Consider the following 17,290-nt stretch of genomic DNA (forward strand, 5'->3'; position numbering starts at 1 on the left):
CACTGACTTTGTGTAAGGGTGGCAGAGGCTGTCAAAACCCAGCAGCCGAGTATTGGTAAATTAAGCCAGCGGCAGGCTGAGAGAGACTAGATCAGCAGAGTAATACTGGTTTAACCATAAATAAGTTCACAGAGTTCATTAAAAAAGAAACCTTAATTACATTTTAATTTTTTACCTAATATGAGTTTAGAAGTATTATATTGTGTGTAAATAAATTATGGTGTCTTTTTAGGAGACAGTAAGGCCTCATATGTGTATAAAATAGAAGTTAAAACACATAAACAGTAAAGTTAAGTATATGTGGGAACCACCTTGTGCAGATATTACCAAGTTACATTAAATTTTGCCTTGACAGTTTAGCTTTGCCCAAAAAACTTAATGTATTGGGTTTTCAGGGTCTTTAAGTCAAAGTAAACAGAATTTTTAGGTTGTAATTTTGCAGCAAATTGTGATTTTTATACAGACTGGTGAGGTTCAGCATGGTGAGAGGAAATTTATCCATCATTGGAAACTGTGTGAAAATGAGTTTTACTTACTGTTTGGATTTAAATCGATTCTCTTTTTATTTCTGTGCTTATTGATTAATTTAAAGTATAGGAATAAAAATTAATAGGTTATATTACAATGGCTAAATCTTCACAATAGTTCTGTAGGAAACAGACCATGTAAATGCAAAATCAGAATGGCGTGTTTTCCTAAAGTGGTACCATATGTTAGTTGATTAACAAGTTGTAGGGCTATTAGAAGATCTTGGCTGCTGGTAAGAAGGAGCATCTGTTTTCTAAGTCTTTTATCTAATATGTGTAAAGACTTTGCCAAGTCAAGTTTAAGCTTTTTTCTTTTTTTTTTTTTTTTTTTTTTTTGTATATCAGCTATAAATTCCTTGGGTATTTTTCTTTCCATAGGCAACACTAATGCATTCTTGGGGTTTAAATCTAACCCCATCCCTGTGAAGAAAATGCAGTAATGTTAAGAAGTAATGCAGAATGTCTCATGTGTGGATATTTTATATGAGCAGTTCAAAATTCTTCCAGCATCACAGCTTGTATTTGGTGTAAGCCATTATGTTTTGTTTTGTTTTTATCTTCAACCAGACATCAACCCCAGTAACTGAAAAGCAATTATAAAAGTTGCATTTTCCTTCAGAACTTAGCAGTTCACATTGATGGCATTGCAGTGAGTATGCAAAGTGCCAAGTGTGCATGCCTGCATGCATCATCAGTGTAACTACAAAAACAAGCCTCATGAGTTTTTATAGGGTAAAATGTACCATCTTCCACTTAAGACCTATTCTGAGATCTTAAGTAGAGTTTAAGTGGTTAATCAGTCTTATTATACTGGCTTGCAGCAGATTCTCTTGTGGTCTAGCCAGTTTTGGGGCTGTGGTGAGAGCCAACAGTCTGAGGCTTCACCCTGAAAACAAATGAGGTCTTAGAGACAGACCGGGGATTTAAAGTTGTTTCATGCCTGCCCTGTAGAGCACTTCTACTCCTCTGTGTTCAGGAAGATCACGATTTGAGGTTTCGCAAACCCAGCAACTAAGAATAACTTTAAACTTTTCTTATCCAGGCCTGATAAAGTTTTTGGACTTTTCTCTCAGTCAGGGGTCTTACCTTAGCAGTCTGCTTTGATGTGACTTCAGGCTTGGGTTTGTGCACAGCACTTTGCTCAGAGTTACCTGGGAGCAGAAGGCTGAGGCAGGAGCTGGCTGGCCATCAGACGCTGTAGACCAGCAAGGACAGATCGTATAAGCTCTCTAGAGCTGTGCTGGCTCCCCGTTTGCTGAGTCCTGTGGCGTCTCTGATTTATGCAGCGCTGCATGTCATCCTGTGCGGTTGGTTTTGTTCCAGTGGACGAAAGCAGCAGTTGAGGTTAGATGAGGCTTCGCAAGCCTCAGATTTAAATATCAGAGACTTTTCTCCTGGTCTGAGGGAACCTAAGCACGCTGACCCTTCAGAGCGGGTGTGAGCCTTTGGTACAAGGAGTAAGTACATCAAAGAAATAATTTCTCTCCACATGCTTTCAGTAGGAGACTCAGGTTTATGGAGAATAACTTTGTTTTGCATCCAGATGTAAACTGGCTGGGAATGTTGATGTTTTGTTTGTCCGTCTGTTTTTAATTAGATTATGTATCCTCTGCCATGGGAGAGATGTCTTACAAACGCAGCCAGAGAGACCTCTCTAGGAGCAGCCTGTCTGTATTCAGCATCTCTCCCTCCCCTTTGGCGCTCCCACCCTTTCTGCTAGCTGCAGCGCTACCAGAGCCCGTCCTTGCCTCGTGAGTCTCCGGAATAACCTCACCCTCGATGGGAATTTCAGGAGCTGTGTACTGACTGCCCGGCAGCCGAGCCGGGGCAGAGCCGGCCGGGCACCCCGGCTGCCCGCTGCCAGCCCTTCGCCCGTGTCTCCCCTTCCCTCTATAAAATGCCACGCACCGCATCACAGAAATACACGACGGGTCCTGCGTGGCTGTGACCTCGGTGGGCGCGGCGGCGGGCGGGGCTGCCCGGGAGGGGGCAGCAGCGCACCGGCTGCCCGCTGCCCCCCTGCCCGCTGCCCGCTCCCCCGCTGCCCGCTGCCCCGGGCACGGCTCCCGCCGTTACCAGCCGCAGGGAGCGCATAGGACGTGCTTCTGCAGGTTCTTCTTTCGGGGCTCATTTTGTTTCGTTGAGGGTGAGGGGCAAATGAAAATTTTAAAAAGATTTAAAAAAAAAAAAAGTGGTTTGCATGTTCTTAATATCTCTATTGGCAAAGTCTGATTTCTCTGGTCATCTGATTTCTCCTTACTTTCATTAGAAGGCTGTAATTTGAAGCTGCGAAGGAAGTTTTGAAGCAGACAATGGGTGGAGATCAACCTATTTTCTCAGTGCTTTGGGACTTTCCATGGTAGGAAACTGTTTGTTTAGTTTTGCAAAAATTGCGTGTATTTCATTGGCAGTACATTGAGCATAGCCGTCTGATGACCACAAAGTGAAAAGCTAGGACAAGTCTTAAGACAAAGTAGCAAGACAGGAAGCAATTTCCCTCTCCTTCTGCTGGGCTGCGTGCTTTAAGGAATAGCAGCTTCCACACCTGCAGGAGGTGAGTGCTCGCTTTCCCTGTAGGTACTCATGCTGATGCTGAACGGGCTTCAGCTGTTGTAAACCCCCAGCCCAGCTCTCTGCCTCTCACCAGTCCAGCTATCCAGTCTGTCCAGCTACCGACAGCTTTGAAATCTCAACCTTTTAACTATGCCTTCATGTCTACATACTGCCATAGCTTTTCTTCATGTGTTTTCCGGTGGGGGCTATATGGGGCAAAGGAAGATATGTTGTCAGCAAAGTATGTTGAAGATGACGAGCCAAGAGATGAGAGGAGAAACAGCTAAGCAGGCAGTCGCAGCGTGCGCGTGTGTGTTTGCGTGAGAGGAAGAAGCATTACCTTCTCTGCGTGGTGCCATATGCTGCACAGACCTGAGATCCCGGCGCTGCTCAGCAGAGCCCAGTGTGGATGCCGCGATGTGAATACATGGATTGGGGTCAAAGTGTAGGAGGAAGCGCTGTTTGCAACTCTTCTGGCACAGCCACAGCAACCGCTCATGAAGTGTTATGGACAGAAGTTTAAGAGCAGGCTTCATGCTTTGGTTTTCAAAGCCTGGCCAGGAGTCGTGCAACAACTCCATCTGGTATGGGACTGCAAACAGAAACATAGTGCAAGGGAAAGACAGACAGTCCTCAGCCTTGTAAAACAGCATTTTATGATGGTGAGAGTCTCCTTAGAATATGCTCTGGATTGGATTGTTTTGTTTCAAGAGAGAAGTGTTTAAGAAACTGTTTGTCTAGTCTGCTGGCAGCAAACCAGTATGACAAAAAGTGTTGGGCAAAAATAGAAATAGGAAAGTCTTCACACAGAGAATCTGGAACATGAGGCTAAAATTTAGGATTAAATATATGCTTGGCTCTTGAGGAAAACAGTCTAAATGTGAATCACCCACTGCCTAAAACATTGTGGATATGTTAAAAAGAGTATTAGAAGATATCTCCATGTATAGACAGTACATGTTTTTCCAAATAAAAATTTAATTTTATTCTGTTCTCAGAACTATTTAAGGAAGTGTGATACCATCCAAAAAGCTGTATGTGCAGATGTTTTCAAGAGACCACCACTACTTCCAGTGGAGAGCTTCCCACTGAACAGTGCTCTGCTCTGCCCGTGTGTGAGAGTCACCTCCTGTAACATTGGCCCTATACACATTGGGCATTTAGTCTAATGTGTACGCCTCTTTACAGTCAGGGAGAGATGTCTCAGAAGACTAATTCACCCCATCCTAAAATAGGTGTCTAGAAGGAGTGGGTTTACTAGGTGAATAGCTTACACTACTTGCTTGTATTTTTGATGGCTGAGACTAGGTGAGGTGTGGCAGGTTGACTTCCATTTGGAAGAAGGAAGCTCTAGGATTCTTTGGTGGCATCTAAAGAGAAGTCCCATTAGCTAGAAAATAGCACTCTGATTTTGTCTTATTTGTAGTGTCAGTATTGCAGATGGCATAAACCAGCTCTAGAACAACCAGTGCTTCTGCAAGCCTGCAGCCACCTTTGCAGGTCTGTATGCAGGGGGCCTGGTCTCCAACAGAGGACAGATTTGGCTGCTCTGTCCAAACAGCAGTATGCAAAGGTTGCTTATGCAAGGTGTTGTGAACTGTGTGTGCTCCACACCCATGAAGCTTCTGTCGGTTTATTTTTAACCATTTCAGATTTTCTGGGTCAAGAGTTACTGAGATACATCACTGTATATCGTGTCATATGTGCATCACTTTGAAAAACAGTATTTAATCAGGCAAACAAAATGTTTACAAAGAGTATTCTCCAATATATCCCAGCAGCTCCCTGTTACTGCAGTAGCTCCAAGTGCATGACACTCCTTACTAGTCTGATATGTTTCTGCAGTTAACACAGAAGTACATAATCTCAGGTATGAAACTGCCATTGCTTTCCTGCAAGTTTGATAATTCAGTAAGAACTGCTTTCTAAAGTACTTGAAAATCTAATGAGATTCTGGATAGGCCTCTTTCAAGTCAGCCAGTCATAACATTCCTTGAGAAATTGGTAGTAAAAAGTTTCTTACTATGCATAGCTGCTTAATAAAAGGTGTATTATTCTTTGCCCTTGAAAAATCTCCTGACTAACAAAAAAAAAAAACAAACGAAAAGCCCCCAAACGTTCTCCAGTTTTCTTGGAACAGGAAAGCAGGGAGGTGGTTAGACATCTCAGTAAGGTAAGGAAATAGTAAAAGCAAATTTCCAAAGAACTGCAGGGACGAAGCATCTGATGCTTTCATGGAGAGGTTGTGTGCGGTAGTGTGGGCAGATATTCAGGTTTCATGCTTCCAAATGAGAAAATTGCAATGATCCTGCTGCTGCCAGATCCCAGTACTATGCTGTGGAGTACTGTGCACTAATCTGCACAGCCTTGCCTGCCCTTAACCATGGGTCCCATATCCCAGAAAGATGGGGAAGGGTGAGGGAGGCTTGGTGCCACCCCGTGCTTCAGCTTGAGTCATGGCACCTGAAGTCCTCCAGAGTGGCCTCTCTGTAGTGGGACGTTAATGAGGGAGAAAAGATGATCTCAGCCCCCCAGAGCTGTACAGATTCCTTGTTCAAAAGGTTTAATAGCGTTCTGACACTTGGTGGTAGCCCGAGCTTTGGACGTTGATGCCATGTAAGATTTACCCTGCATTGTCCGCCACAACTGTGGAATAGCTGAAGCACTGCAAATTCATTCTCTAGCTTCCACTACACTAACTTTCCTGTGTAGACAAATGTTTAAGGCCTTTTTTACAACAGATGAGATGATATGACTTACTGTATTGTATGCCATTCATTCTCTCTCATATCCTCACTCTAGGAGATTTCCGAACAATTCTCACTACACAGCAGAGTGTTTTGATTAGGTCTGGGGTTGTTATTTTTCTGTTGTAATGTAAGTGCTTCTGTTTCTTTATGTTTAGTGCATATGACAAAGTGTTACTGTCAGCATCAGGGCTTCTTGTACCTTGTCAAATGTAAGAGCAGTTGTAGCAGGTCAGACCAGAGGTCCAGCCTGACAACCTGTCTCGAATGGTGATGGTTACCTAGGGAAGAATACAGGATCAAGGAGAGTACGTAGTGATACTTCTAGAATATCCTCCCAGCAATATATGATTAAGAGATTACTTGAAAGAAACCAAGGATTATGTCCTTTTTTTTAACATTGCTCAATGTAATTTTTTTCCAGTATCTTGTTTTTTAATTTTTTTAAACTCTTGTAAACTCAGCAACTGCAGTGTCCTACAGCAAGAAGTTTCCCAGCTTACCAGCACTTCCACAGTGCTCTGTGAAATTAATATTCACATCTATGTAGTTTTGAATCATTAGCCTACTTGTTTCATTTGATGACCCTACGGTCTGTATTGAGAGAGACAATGAAAAGTCTTTCCCTATTCAGCTTCTCTCTGTTACTCATGTTTATAGACCTCAAACAGATGTTTGAGTCATCTGTTTTCAGAATGGAGAGTCCTACATAATTTAGTTGTTCCTTGTACAGAAACCGTTCCATAACTTGGATCATCCATGCCTCCTTTTTCTTAACATTTCTATTTCTGCTGTATCTTTTTTTTCCTGGAGTGAATTAAAACTGCGTGCAATATTCAAAATGCGGGTAGGCTGTGGATTTGTACAGTAGCATAATGATATTATCTGTCTTGTTCACTATTCTTTTCCCAGCATTTTCTAACATCTGTTTGGTTTTTTAATCACTAATGAGCACTGAGCTAAAATTTTCATAAAATGGTTATAACCTCAAACTCTCTTTTTGAGTGGTAATAGTCTGTTCAAAGTCAATGTGCATCACTTTGCATTTATCTACATGGGATTTAATCTGTCACTTTACTGCCTAGTCAGTGAATCTTGTGAAGTCTCTTCTTCATAATCAGCCCTTGTCTTTACTTCACTGAATATCGTAATGTTCTCAGCAAGCTCTGCCACCTCACTTACACCGTCTTTTCCAGCTCACTAATGTTGAGGGCTGCCTGGACCACTGCATTCTCTGTGATGCCATTGGTAATCTCCTTCCCCTGGGAAATTTGCCTTTTGTTCCTATGGGGTCTTTCCTATTTTTAGTCAATTTTTTATCGATGGGAGAATCACCTCTCTTTGTTTCTTTACCAAGGGATGTTGCTACATGGCCTGGGGAAATCCAAGGGAACCCTATCTGCTGGCTGTCATGTGTCTGTTCTCTCACTGGGTTGGGAAATGGAAATGCAGTTCTTGCTTCTGCTTTCCTCAACACATATGAACTTGTGTTTCAGGTTCTCTCTGCAACACCAAATTATTAATTTCACAGGACCACATTGGGGTTTTGCTACTTGCCTAACACGTTGTCCACAAGCAACGTGTCAAGAGTCCTATTGGGGAGTGACATACGCTGCTTTCTGAAGTCAGGGGGAAGTGTTTATGGTTCTTATTTTAGCTCCATCAGCAAAAGAAAATTATGAGCGATAGTGCCTCTGTGGCTGAATTTGTGGTTTATTGAAAACTGTGGCAAAGCCCACAAGATGAGGAGAGAAAATAATGTCTGATTTTAAATTTCAGCTGTTGGCTGCAGCTGCAGCTTTCAGAAAGCTTTTCAGCCTGGTTCCTGCCCCATTTTCTCCTAACTTCCTTTACTGCAAAAGGAAGCTGAATTGCAACACTGAATGCTCCATGACTTAGGTTTTTTAGTATGCAAACAACTTAGGCTTTAAACGGCATGGCTTTGAGCATAGGAATTACCAGATGTACATTATTTAAGAAGGGGCTGAAGATACAAAAATTTTTAATACATTTTTTGAAGTCTGAATATGTAGCAATGTATTAGATGTTTTTAAAAAAATAGAAGGTGAATGATTTAAGCTGTCTGCAAGGGGCTGAGTTTTTATATTGATGTTTTATTGAGATGTCATTCTCTCAATGAACTAATAGCCTCAGAATTCACAGTTACTTATCATGTATCGAATAAAGCTGCTATATTCTTACAACTGGTGACAACTTCTGCAAGATGAAGGGGACTTAGTCTTTAACCAAATAAAGAATCCCTGCAGCATGGCAGTCCCACGCTGATGAAGACAGCTGAGGAACTGAAAACATGCTTTCAACAACCGAGGCTTTATTCATGTCTTAGAAACACTCCTGAGATTTGCATGGAGCTATGAAGAAAAGGTATTTAGCGATGATTTGCAAAGCACTGCCACACTCTTAATGTCTGTGACTAAAATCAAGCACAGTGTAAGACACTACTGAAAAAGGACGTCATGCTGCCCAGGAGGCCTGGTGTGGCCTTGTCCTTGAGAGGAATATTTCTCAGACTCTTAAAGTCAGAAGACCACCCAGTCTTTTCCTTGCAGGGTGGGGAAAACAAACAAATTACCTTCTTTGATGGCTGGGAAAAGAAAGTGATTGATAATTACTGCCTGTAGCATTTTAACCTGTAATTGTGGTATTCAGCCTGTATTTTCTGGCTGTATTTAGGCACTTCTTTAGAAAACTATCCAGATTTGATTTAGGTGTTTCAAGTAATGTCAGACTTCTAAAGCCCTCTGTCCTCATTTCCATTCTGCAGACCATCTTCTGCACTTAGGTTTACTCCCATAGTCCTGGACAGAGGATAGCTCTAGATAGAGCTTATCTACCGGGACCGGGCTATTCTTGATTTGAGGTCTTACAGCAAGACTCCTTGCAAAGAAGCAGACTAAAAGCATTGAATGAATACTACTCATGGGTTGCAAACTCATCCTTCGCTTTCCCAGCACCTGCTTCCAAGGGCATTCCTGCTATGAGAGAGGATTTATAGGAGCTTATAAAACTGAAATGGGGGCATGTAAGTAATATTGTCATCTTGTCTCAAAGAGATTTTGATACTTTATACCTTCCAGCACTTTGCCCAGAATTTCCTCCAAATGGTAAAAAGATTTAGATATCATTCCAGCTGCAGTCTTGAAGTACTATCTTTTAATGGCAGTTGTAGAGCAAAAAGGCAAAAGAGGGAAGAAAGTCTGAATTTATCACTGGACCTTGTTGTGTTAATTATGAAAGATTAAGGCAATAGTATGAAAATCATAAATAAAATTGAATAAATCACAAAGTTATATTTTGCAGGCGCGTCTTGGAAATCAGAGTATTGGAGTATTTGCGTATGCAGTAAAAGCTATGTTACCAATTATTATTTAATAACCTTTCCTTTGGAGTGAAGAAAACCTGTCATTGTCACTACTTGCTGCCTGTTCCCTATCCTCAGCTGTGCTGCATGTAAATGCATGTGCTATATTATGAGAGGTATTTGTATATCTCAGTGCAGACTTCCAGTTTGTAGAGGGAGATAACTAATATGATGTCATTTTATGTTGTCGGTAGAGAGCTCACTTGTGAATCATCACATTGTTTGAAAAGTTTTTGTAAGAAATACAAAGCAGTTGGAATTAAATTGTCTTGGGTTATGTATTTATTCATGAGAGAGACAGAGGCTCTACCTCTGAATAAGCTTAAACCTTGTATGACACCTTTCTATGCTGACGTTGCTTATTCTTGCCTTCACCCCAGGCAGTTTTGTGCGCTTCTTGGAACCAGATGAGACGAACTATTGTTACTTTTTCTCCCTTTTTGTCTTCTGCAAAAGTGTTGCACAGAAGGAGCAGACTTCCCCTTGTAGGAGAAATAGGATATGACACCAGAGTCATGTCAACGCAGTTTGCTCGGTGCTTGGACATTTTGCCCTTGCCAAACCTGGAGCACGGTCTCCCTTTTCGGGAGGAGGTAGCCACAGCCACGGGCTCCCTGTCCTGTCTGGGGAAAGCTCTCCAGCCTCACATCCCTTTCCCTGGGACATCTGTGCTGTCGTGCAGCATCCAGCTGCACCAGTGTTTTCAGAGGTAAACTTAGGTCTTGTACCCCTTTGTTACTGTTAGTATATTAAGTTCAGAAGAATAGGCTCTGATAATCCTGCTAGCTGTACTACAAGAAGATGGGAATACTAGAAAGAAAGGGAAGATAGGCAAAGACTTGATTTCCAAGATGAAAACCGAGACTGAGGTATAATGCAAGTCTTCAGGAGCTCAGCTGATGTGAGCAATTGAGGAGGAGGCTGTGAGGTGGCTTTCTCGCCAAGCGCAGGTCCTACAGAATTGGTGGGTCTGGCTGACAAAGGGGGAACAAGTCTGATCACTGGAAACTGAAATTAAGTCAACTTTACCCTGAAGAAATAGGAAACAATTTCTTAGCGCTGAGAATAATTAAACATCAGTCAATTAACTACAACGTAGTCTTTGAAATGAGAATGGGTATATTTGCAAAGCCATGTTAGCCCAGGTGCAGCAAGAAAGCCTGTATTTATGGGGGTGGTTGTTGCAGGGTGGAGGGTCATGGCAGCCCTGCTGCTGCTGGACGTGGTGTGCCTGAGCCGTCAGCTCCATCAGCCACCTTCATGGGCCTGCGTGCTGAAATGCCCTGAAATAACATGCTTGCAGCACTGGCAGCTCTGTATTAAAGACAGTGATTATAATCAACTGTCGTGCTTCGGCCTTTAGGCAGGTAATGTGCAACATTCAGGGGGATTTGACCCCCTCCATGTACATTGGGCAATGTATGTTTCGAGGTGCTTTTCTTTTTTCCCTTCAGGTTGTTTTCATGCACAAGAGACAGACTGTGCTGGAGACAGTGACTGGATGTGTGCACCACAGCTTTGAGGTTAAGATAGTTTGGGGTTTTTTTAAGGCAGATGTCTGATCTGGGAAATTAAAAGCAGAGGAAAGAACTTTCCTCAGGGTTAAGTCAGTTGGGAGCTTGATGTCCTTCTCTTTCTTATGCTGATCATCAGGGTAGATCTCATCACATGTGTGGTGGGGTTTGAAACAAATGCTAGTGCAGAAGCAGCATTGGTCTCCTGAGATCAGTAATGTGTTCTTCATCTCATTTAAGTGTTTGGCCTTTGTGTGAGGATGCCATGTCAAATTTAATGGCTTGTGATAGATGGGAAGTCGGACAAGATAATCAAATGGTCCCTGTTGCCCTAAAGCTATGAAATCCTAAATACTGAAGAGTGAATTAATAAGCATGCATCCTGGCAGAACAGATTGGGCAGGCCTGAGAAAAAGCAGGAGTACCACTGCTGTCAGCTCTGATTGCTTTCTTACTAATCAGCTGTCTTAATGATAGCATCGGCATGGTCTGGGTACGTCAGAGAGGCACTTTTGAAGGAAGGGGAGGTACATACTGTTGGAGAGGTCATGGAATCATTTCCAAGCTGGAAGTTCTACACTAGCCCGCTGCTCAAAAGCTTTACAAACCGCAACCTGTGACCATCCGCGCTGGGTTAGAAATCAGATCCGCATGAAAACAAAGCTGTAAGAATTTATTCTGCTTGTCTTTATCTCTTTTCAGACATTCCGATTGTCATTTGCTGTGTGGTACTGCCTTTGTGGCAGGAGACAAGGGAGAAACTGTAGTAAGAACAATTAAAAATGCCAACTAATTTAGTCACTGTGGCGCTGACCTCTCTAGTGATTTTAGTCTGAGTCCCAGAAAAATATCTAGTTCTTGCCAGTGACATTGTGGAGAAAAGTCAAATATATGATTGGGTACAGACCAGAGATGAATAAAATAATAGTGTTCCCAAAAAAGTGACTTTTCAAGAAAGACCATCATCACAAATTATGTCAATGCTGTGGGTTGGCAATACTGGTACCATTGTGTTAATTTCTAATCATTATTTACTAATTATTTTATTTAAACCATTCTTTTGCAGTAGAATATTTATCAGAATGGCCTGTTGATGAGTAAGTAGTTATGGTAATCACAACAAAACTTGAACTATTATATATCATTTCTAGACCCAGGCTCCATCAAAGTACACATCAAAGTATTTCCTATTAATTCAAGCAATCACCTGACAATCTTATAAACTCCATGAGTACTTGGTAAGAGCTGAAATAAAGGATCTCTCATGATTCTTTTGAAGTGTAATTGTACTTTGCGGAGAGCAACTCTCGGTACCTTTGATCACTAAAGCATGCCACCTCATACATTTACAAACAGATCCTGCAGACATCCATGAAACCAGCAATAGTCAGTGTTTCAGGCGTTAAGCCTATTCTTCTGGCAGTGCTAAAAAGTTGGACCAATTTGAATCCAAACTCTCACCAGAGCTCTGTTTGAGTGAATTCATCCAAAAGGGAACTTAACAACCCCAAAATGCTTTACACTGGGGAGAAATAGAATTTGAATGTAGAGCAGATGGACTTAAAAGTGACCTTCTCCCCTCCCTTTCTTCCACCTCCCTCAGAAACAATTCCCTACACTGTTCCTTCCCACCCACATATTGCTTTTTATTTGATTAAACTCCAGTGATTGAAATTTCCGCGATGTAAGGCACATTTTCCTTTCACAGAGTTATTTGTTTGGTACCTTACAAAAACATATGCTCATATTTTCTATTTCTGTGTTTGCAGGCTGATCTCATTCCTTACCATAGGTGATCCTGTAATGGGAAGTGTGATGTGTGAAGGGCTGGCCAGGCTGGCAGGCACGAGGAGGAGCTGTAGTGTGCCAGAGTCTTCAGTTCAAAGTTGGCTGCGCTGGTGGCAACATACTAATATTAATGTTAGCTTTGTACAGTGGGATGACAACTATGTGGGGTTAAAAAGTCTGAAATAAGGTGTTGCGTTACACGAGTCAGAAACATGCATCCTGTAATTATGCTCATTTAGCTCTGTTCTATCTTACCTTGGGCAACGGGAAGGGAAGTCATGTTAAAGTGTATCTAGAGTTAGCTTTGTTGGGACTGTCCCAAATTAGAGAGGAAGATAAAGTTATGGATGAAAAAGAATCATCTTTTTTTTTTTTCTTTCTCTCCCCACTTGCATGTTAGTGCCTCTTTGTGATGACCACAGTCCTTTTTCTCAGTTTGATTTAGGGCATGCACAAGTGTTTACTGCTTTCAGACCTTTTCATTTATTTAAAAAATTGGAGGGGGAGGAAGGAAACAAGAATATAACTTGGAAAACCTAACCTATTTAACATGAGGTAGGTGTCCACGTGTGAGAGTTGTGAGCTTGAGCAAAATGTCTTTTGGAGTGAATGAAGGATGCCCTGTTACTTGGAGATGTGTGAGACACTTAACAGCACAGTGCTTGTTGGTGGGAGGTGGGCTGGGACACCACATCCTTTTTTGTACCTGAGAGCTCAGTGATGCCAAGTGGCAGGTGATTATAGCTGCTCCCCAGAGCTCCATTTGAAATGGAATTAGAAAGGTGAATGTATCTTCTGCCTGAATATCTCATGTTCAACCTCTTAGTGACTCTTTTTAATAGTTGTTTTAGTGATTAAGGCTGGTGGTGGCTCTTGGCAGCACTATCAGTCTCTGAACTTCTCCGAAGAGCTGAAACCTGTAGGTCTGTCAAGACACAATGAAATTCTGTTGCAGAGATGTGTAGAGAAGCTCATATTCAATTTTCTTTTTTAGTTCAGCTGGAGTGTTACCATTTCACTCCTTGGGCTAATTTTTCCTCGCAAGTATGAGAGTTCTTAACTGAACTGGAATGTAGGGAGTATAAATATTGAAACTCTCCACAGATTTTTTAACAGCGAAGGTAATTTCATAATAAATAATGCCAGAGGTTATATTAGATTGTTTGTCATTGTAAATTTTAAAATCAAGTTCAGATGTTTTCCTTTAATTTAACCACTGGATAGTTTAACCACTATCCTTGCATTAGAAACAGGACCCAGTTCACTGAAAGCCCTTACTAAGCAGATGAGACCAAATGATCATAAAGCGCCCCTCCACATCTTAAAAACCTTTGATTCCTTGTTGTACAATACCAAATCACTAGACAATTAACTTTAAAATAGTGTGAACCTCTTTCCCCCCCGATCTACTTGCATGGATTTGTATCGATAGACCTCAGAGACTTTATTCGTTTTGCTTGTACAAGCTAGTGGCTAGTATTATATCATCTTTGATAATATACTATCTGAACATAGTCCTTTTCTTTTAGGAGTGAGTCTGGTTTAGTTTTAAGCATTGAGAGACTACAGCAAGGACGACAGTGAACTGGCTGAGCACAAATGAGAACAGAGATGCGCTCAAATTAATTGCAGCACTGAAGGTGCTCTCTGCTGGCTGAGGTGGAAATCAGTTTCACCCCCCTCGGGGCTGTTTTTCCATAGTTGGTTAAAGTTATTTTCTCCATTTCAAATCTGACCAGTTGGTATCGAATGGCCACCCACAACTCCCTGGCATGGAGGGGAGGTTTCCTGACTCGCTGGAGCATCCTCTGGGTGCTCCCTTCCTCCAGGAAAGGCCCAAGACATCTCTGGCTGGGGAACAGCTTGGAGAAGTGCTGCAGTGTGACCTGCTTGGGTGCTCGTAACTCCTCCCAGACTTCTGCCTCACCACTCCAGGTCTAATATTTATTGTGTTTCTGGACTATTGTAGGCTAGACAGCAGTTGGCTGGTTCCTGCGGAGAGCATTCATGACATTTTTCTCAGTGGCTACATGATTTCACATGGGCATGGAGACAGGTCTTTAATTATGGGATGCCTCTTCTGATTTAACTATTAATAATTAACTTCCCAGTTTTTTAGTTGTGAATAATTGCTAGAGCCATGGAGTTGTTGTATATTATAAGTTTGACTAATTGAGTGCAGCCAGTATTTGTTAATCGTTCCTTTTATGCACATTCTAAACCCAGAAGTGTTTAAATTGGTCTGAGACATTAATTTTAAACACAATTAAAACAGCATAACCTGTTAGCAATTATTCTACGTGCATTGTTTTGATATTGATGGGTCCAGATCTGAGCACAGTAATTAAAAGGAACCACTGTTATTGTTGATCCCAAAGATAAACAAATGCTGATTGCATGCTGTGAACTGGTTAATCAAGTTTATTTAACTTGTCCTTAGTGATTCATCCCAGTGACTGTGCTGGGGAGCTCTTTATTTGAGCCTAACAGTATAATGGTTCTGGCTGTCTCCAGATTCTCAGCTGGTAAAGGAGTTTCACCAGTTCTTTTAAATAGTCTTAGGTAACATCTTAAGGAATGGCATTGTTACATATATTATCTAAATGCAGTTTGGGACCAAGGACTTTTCCCTTAAAGTCAGGACATGGTTTGGGACCTTACTGTCGCAACTATTCCCTGTCCTGAGCAGCAGCAGAGGCGATTATGTTTCCTCTGAGGCTGGGCGGGGTCTTTTGTTTTGTTTGATTTTGATGATACTGAAGTGTGCCATGTTTAGTCTCACCTTTTGCGAATGCTCTTTAATCTGGTTGGAGAGACTACTTCTGCAGCCACAGAAGTTCTCCTAATGTGACACCAGGTTTTCAAGTCACACATCCACAACCAAATATGCAATCTTTCTTAGATCATCTCTGCATTTTGGGGTCCATGCTGCTCAGGCCCCTTAGCAGCATCAGCAATGACATTTAGTGTCAGTCTCAGCAGTGGGAGCATCTTGCTGTGGCTGTGAAAGCAACAGCTTAAGACCAGGTTGGCACCGTCCCAAGGGGCCCCTGGCTGGTCACTAGGACATGTCAGTGGGGGAGTCAAGAGACTCTCTGTCTTGTGCTCTTGGCTGTGGAAACTAATGGTGCTGGCTAAAAGTAGATATTTTAATTTTAATGATTTTTTTTTTTTAGTCTTAAACTAATTTTCTAGGGTTTTTTTTTCCCCACCGTGGATGGAGGTAAAGCCTTCTAAGGGGCTAGAGTGCATTGGTTTTGATCTTATTAAAGCTCTTGGTACAAACTGTACTGATCTCCAGAGGTAACCCCGTTTTTGTACAGGGCTGCAAGAGCATCTTCCTTTTAGGCATTTGTAGGCAAGTATGTTTTGTGCTTTCTGTTACGATATTTCAGGATAAGGTCTTTTTAAATGTCCTTAGTTTCCTAACTCTCAGTTTCTGAGGCCTGTGTACAGGTAATGTCTTGGTACAGCTTTCATTTTGCTACTCCAGGCAACTGCACTGGCTTTCTTTTCCCATCAGGGGTTTCTGAGTTATTTTTATATTTCTTGAAGTTGATGGTGTTCAGTGATCACTATTCCTGTAAGATCCCTCTTCTCCTTCCAGCTGGCTGTGAATGTAAATTGCAAGAGGATCATCACACTTGCCAGACTCTGGAAAACCTCAGTGTTAAAGGCACATTATTCCTCCATATCACAAAAGGCAACATCAGATAAGTGGGATGGCTGGCCATCACTTCTCCTCCTAAAATAGTCCACAATCAGAATGAGCAGGAGTAACCCAAGGCCAGTAAAAACACTACTCTAAATACAATGTGTATCACACTGTTTTCGTTATATTGCAGGGCAGCTATAGGAGTATTCTGTTGGGAGCACTCTACTGCAGACCTTAAATAACAGTGCTAATGTTTAGATTGTATTTTCATCTTTTCTATGTTTTCCGTGCCAGATTTCTGGGACCTTTGCCAGGTTCCAAGACCATATAGAATTAATTGTTAAAAGGGAAAATAAATATTTCTTAAGTGCTGGAGAATATGTATGTCTGATCTAATGAACAATACTTTTGTTCATTTATCAATTGTTAGTTGTAATTTACTCAAATGGTTTTTCTGTCTGGAAGGAGGAGGATTGGGCCATGAGGAGAGTGATTCTCCTTGAGCTTCTGTATTGAATTTATATATACACAAAACATTTCTGCATTCAATAATCTAAGTAGACAGGATGACATTTCTGCCAGATAGAGGTGTAGAAGGAAACGTAGGGGAATTTTCCTAGCCTGTTTGGACTGGGTGATTGAGAGGTCATTGCAAGCAATTTAGCTGATGTTATATTGAAGTCAGAGTTGAAGAAAGCTTGGAAGACTAGATTATGCTAGATCTGTGTAAAAAGACATCCAAGATACTAGCTGTTGTCTGGTGTTGCAGTATGAGGTTGATTTAAATGAGAAATTGCATATTTTTATTAATATCTCAGTTATGCTTTGTTCTCAACCTAATTCAGAAGTTGTCCGCGGATAAACCTTCTGGTCTCGATGCTGTAACTCAACACTCAGTTTGTTGCACCATCTCTGGCTCTGCGTTAAGATTTAGATAGACTAATTCGGTCTGATATTCTCCACTAAATCAACACACGTGGCAGCTGCTGGAATCTGTGGGATTTGATCTCGTCCTTCTCAGCCACGTTATTTTTTGCCTCGCAGCCCAGTGGATCTATCGATTCTCACGCAGGCTTCCGGCCTCTGATCTGCCAAAAGAGAATTAGTTCTATGTTTCTATACGC

At 41.7% G+C, this 17,290-nt stretch overlaps 1 protein-coding gene across 9 annotated transcripts in view; it reads left to right on the forward strand.

Annotated features, from left to right (window-relative positions):
- Nucleotides 1–17,290, forward strand: part of KIAA1217 (KIAA1217 ortholog) — a 377,603-nt gene that overhangs the window by 170,550 nt on the left and 189,763 nt on the right. The window lies entirely within an intron of this gene.

This window comes from Harpia harpyja, chromosome 1 (genome assembly GCF_026419915.1).
Source record: "Harpia harpyja isolate bHarHar1 chromosome 1, bHarHar1 primary haplotype, whole genome shotgun sequence".
In the NCBI taxonomy this organism is placed as follows: domain Eukaryota; kingdom Metazoa; phylum Chordata; class Aves; order Accipitriformes; family Accipitridae; genus Harpia; species Harpia harpyja.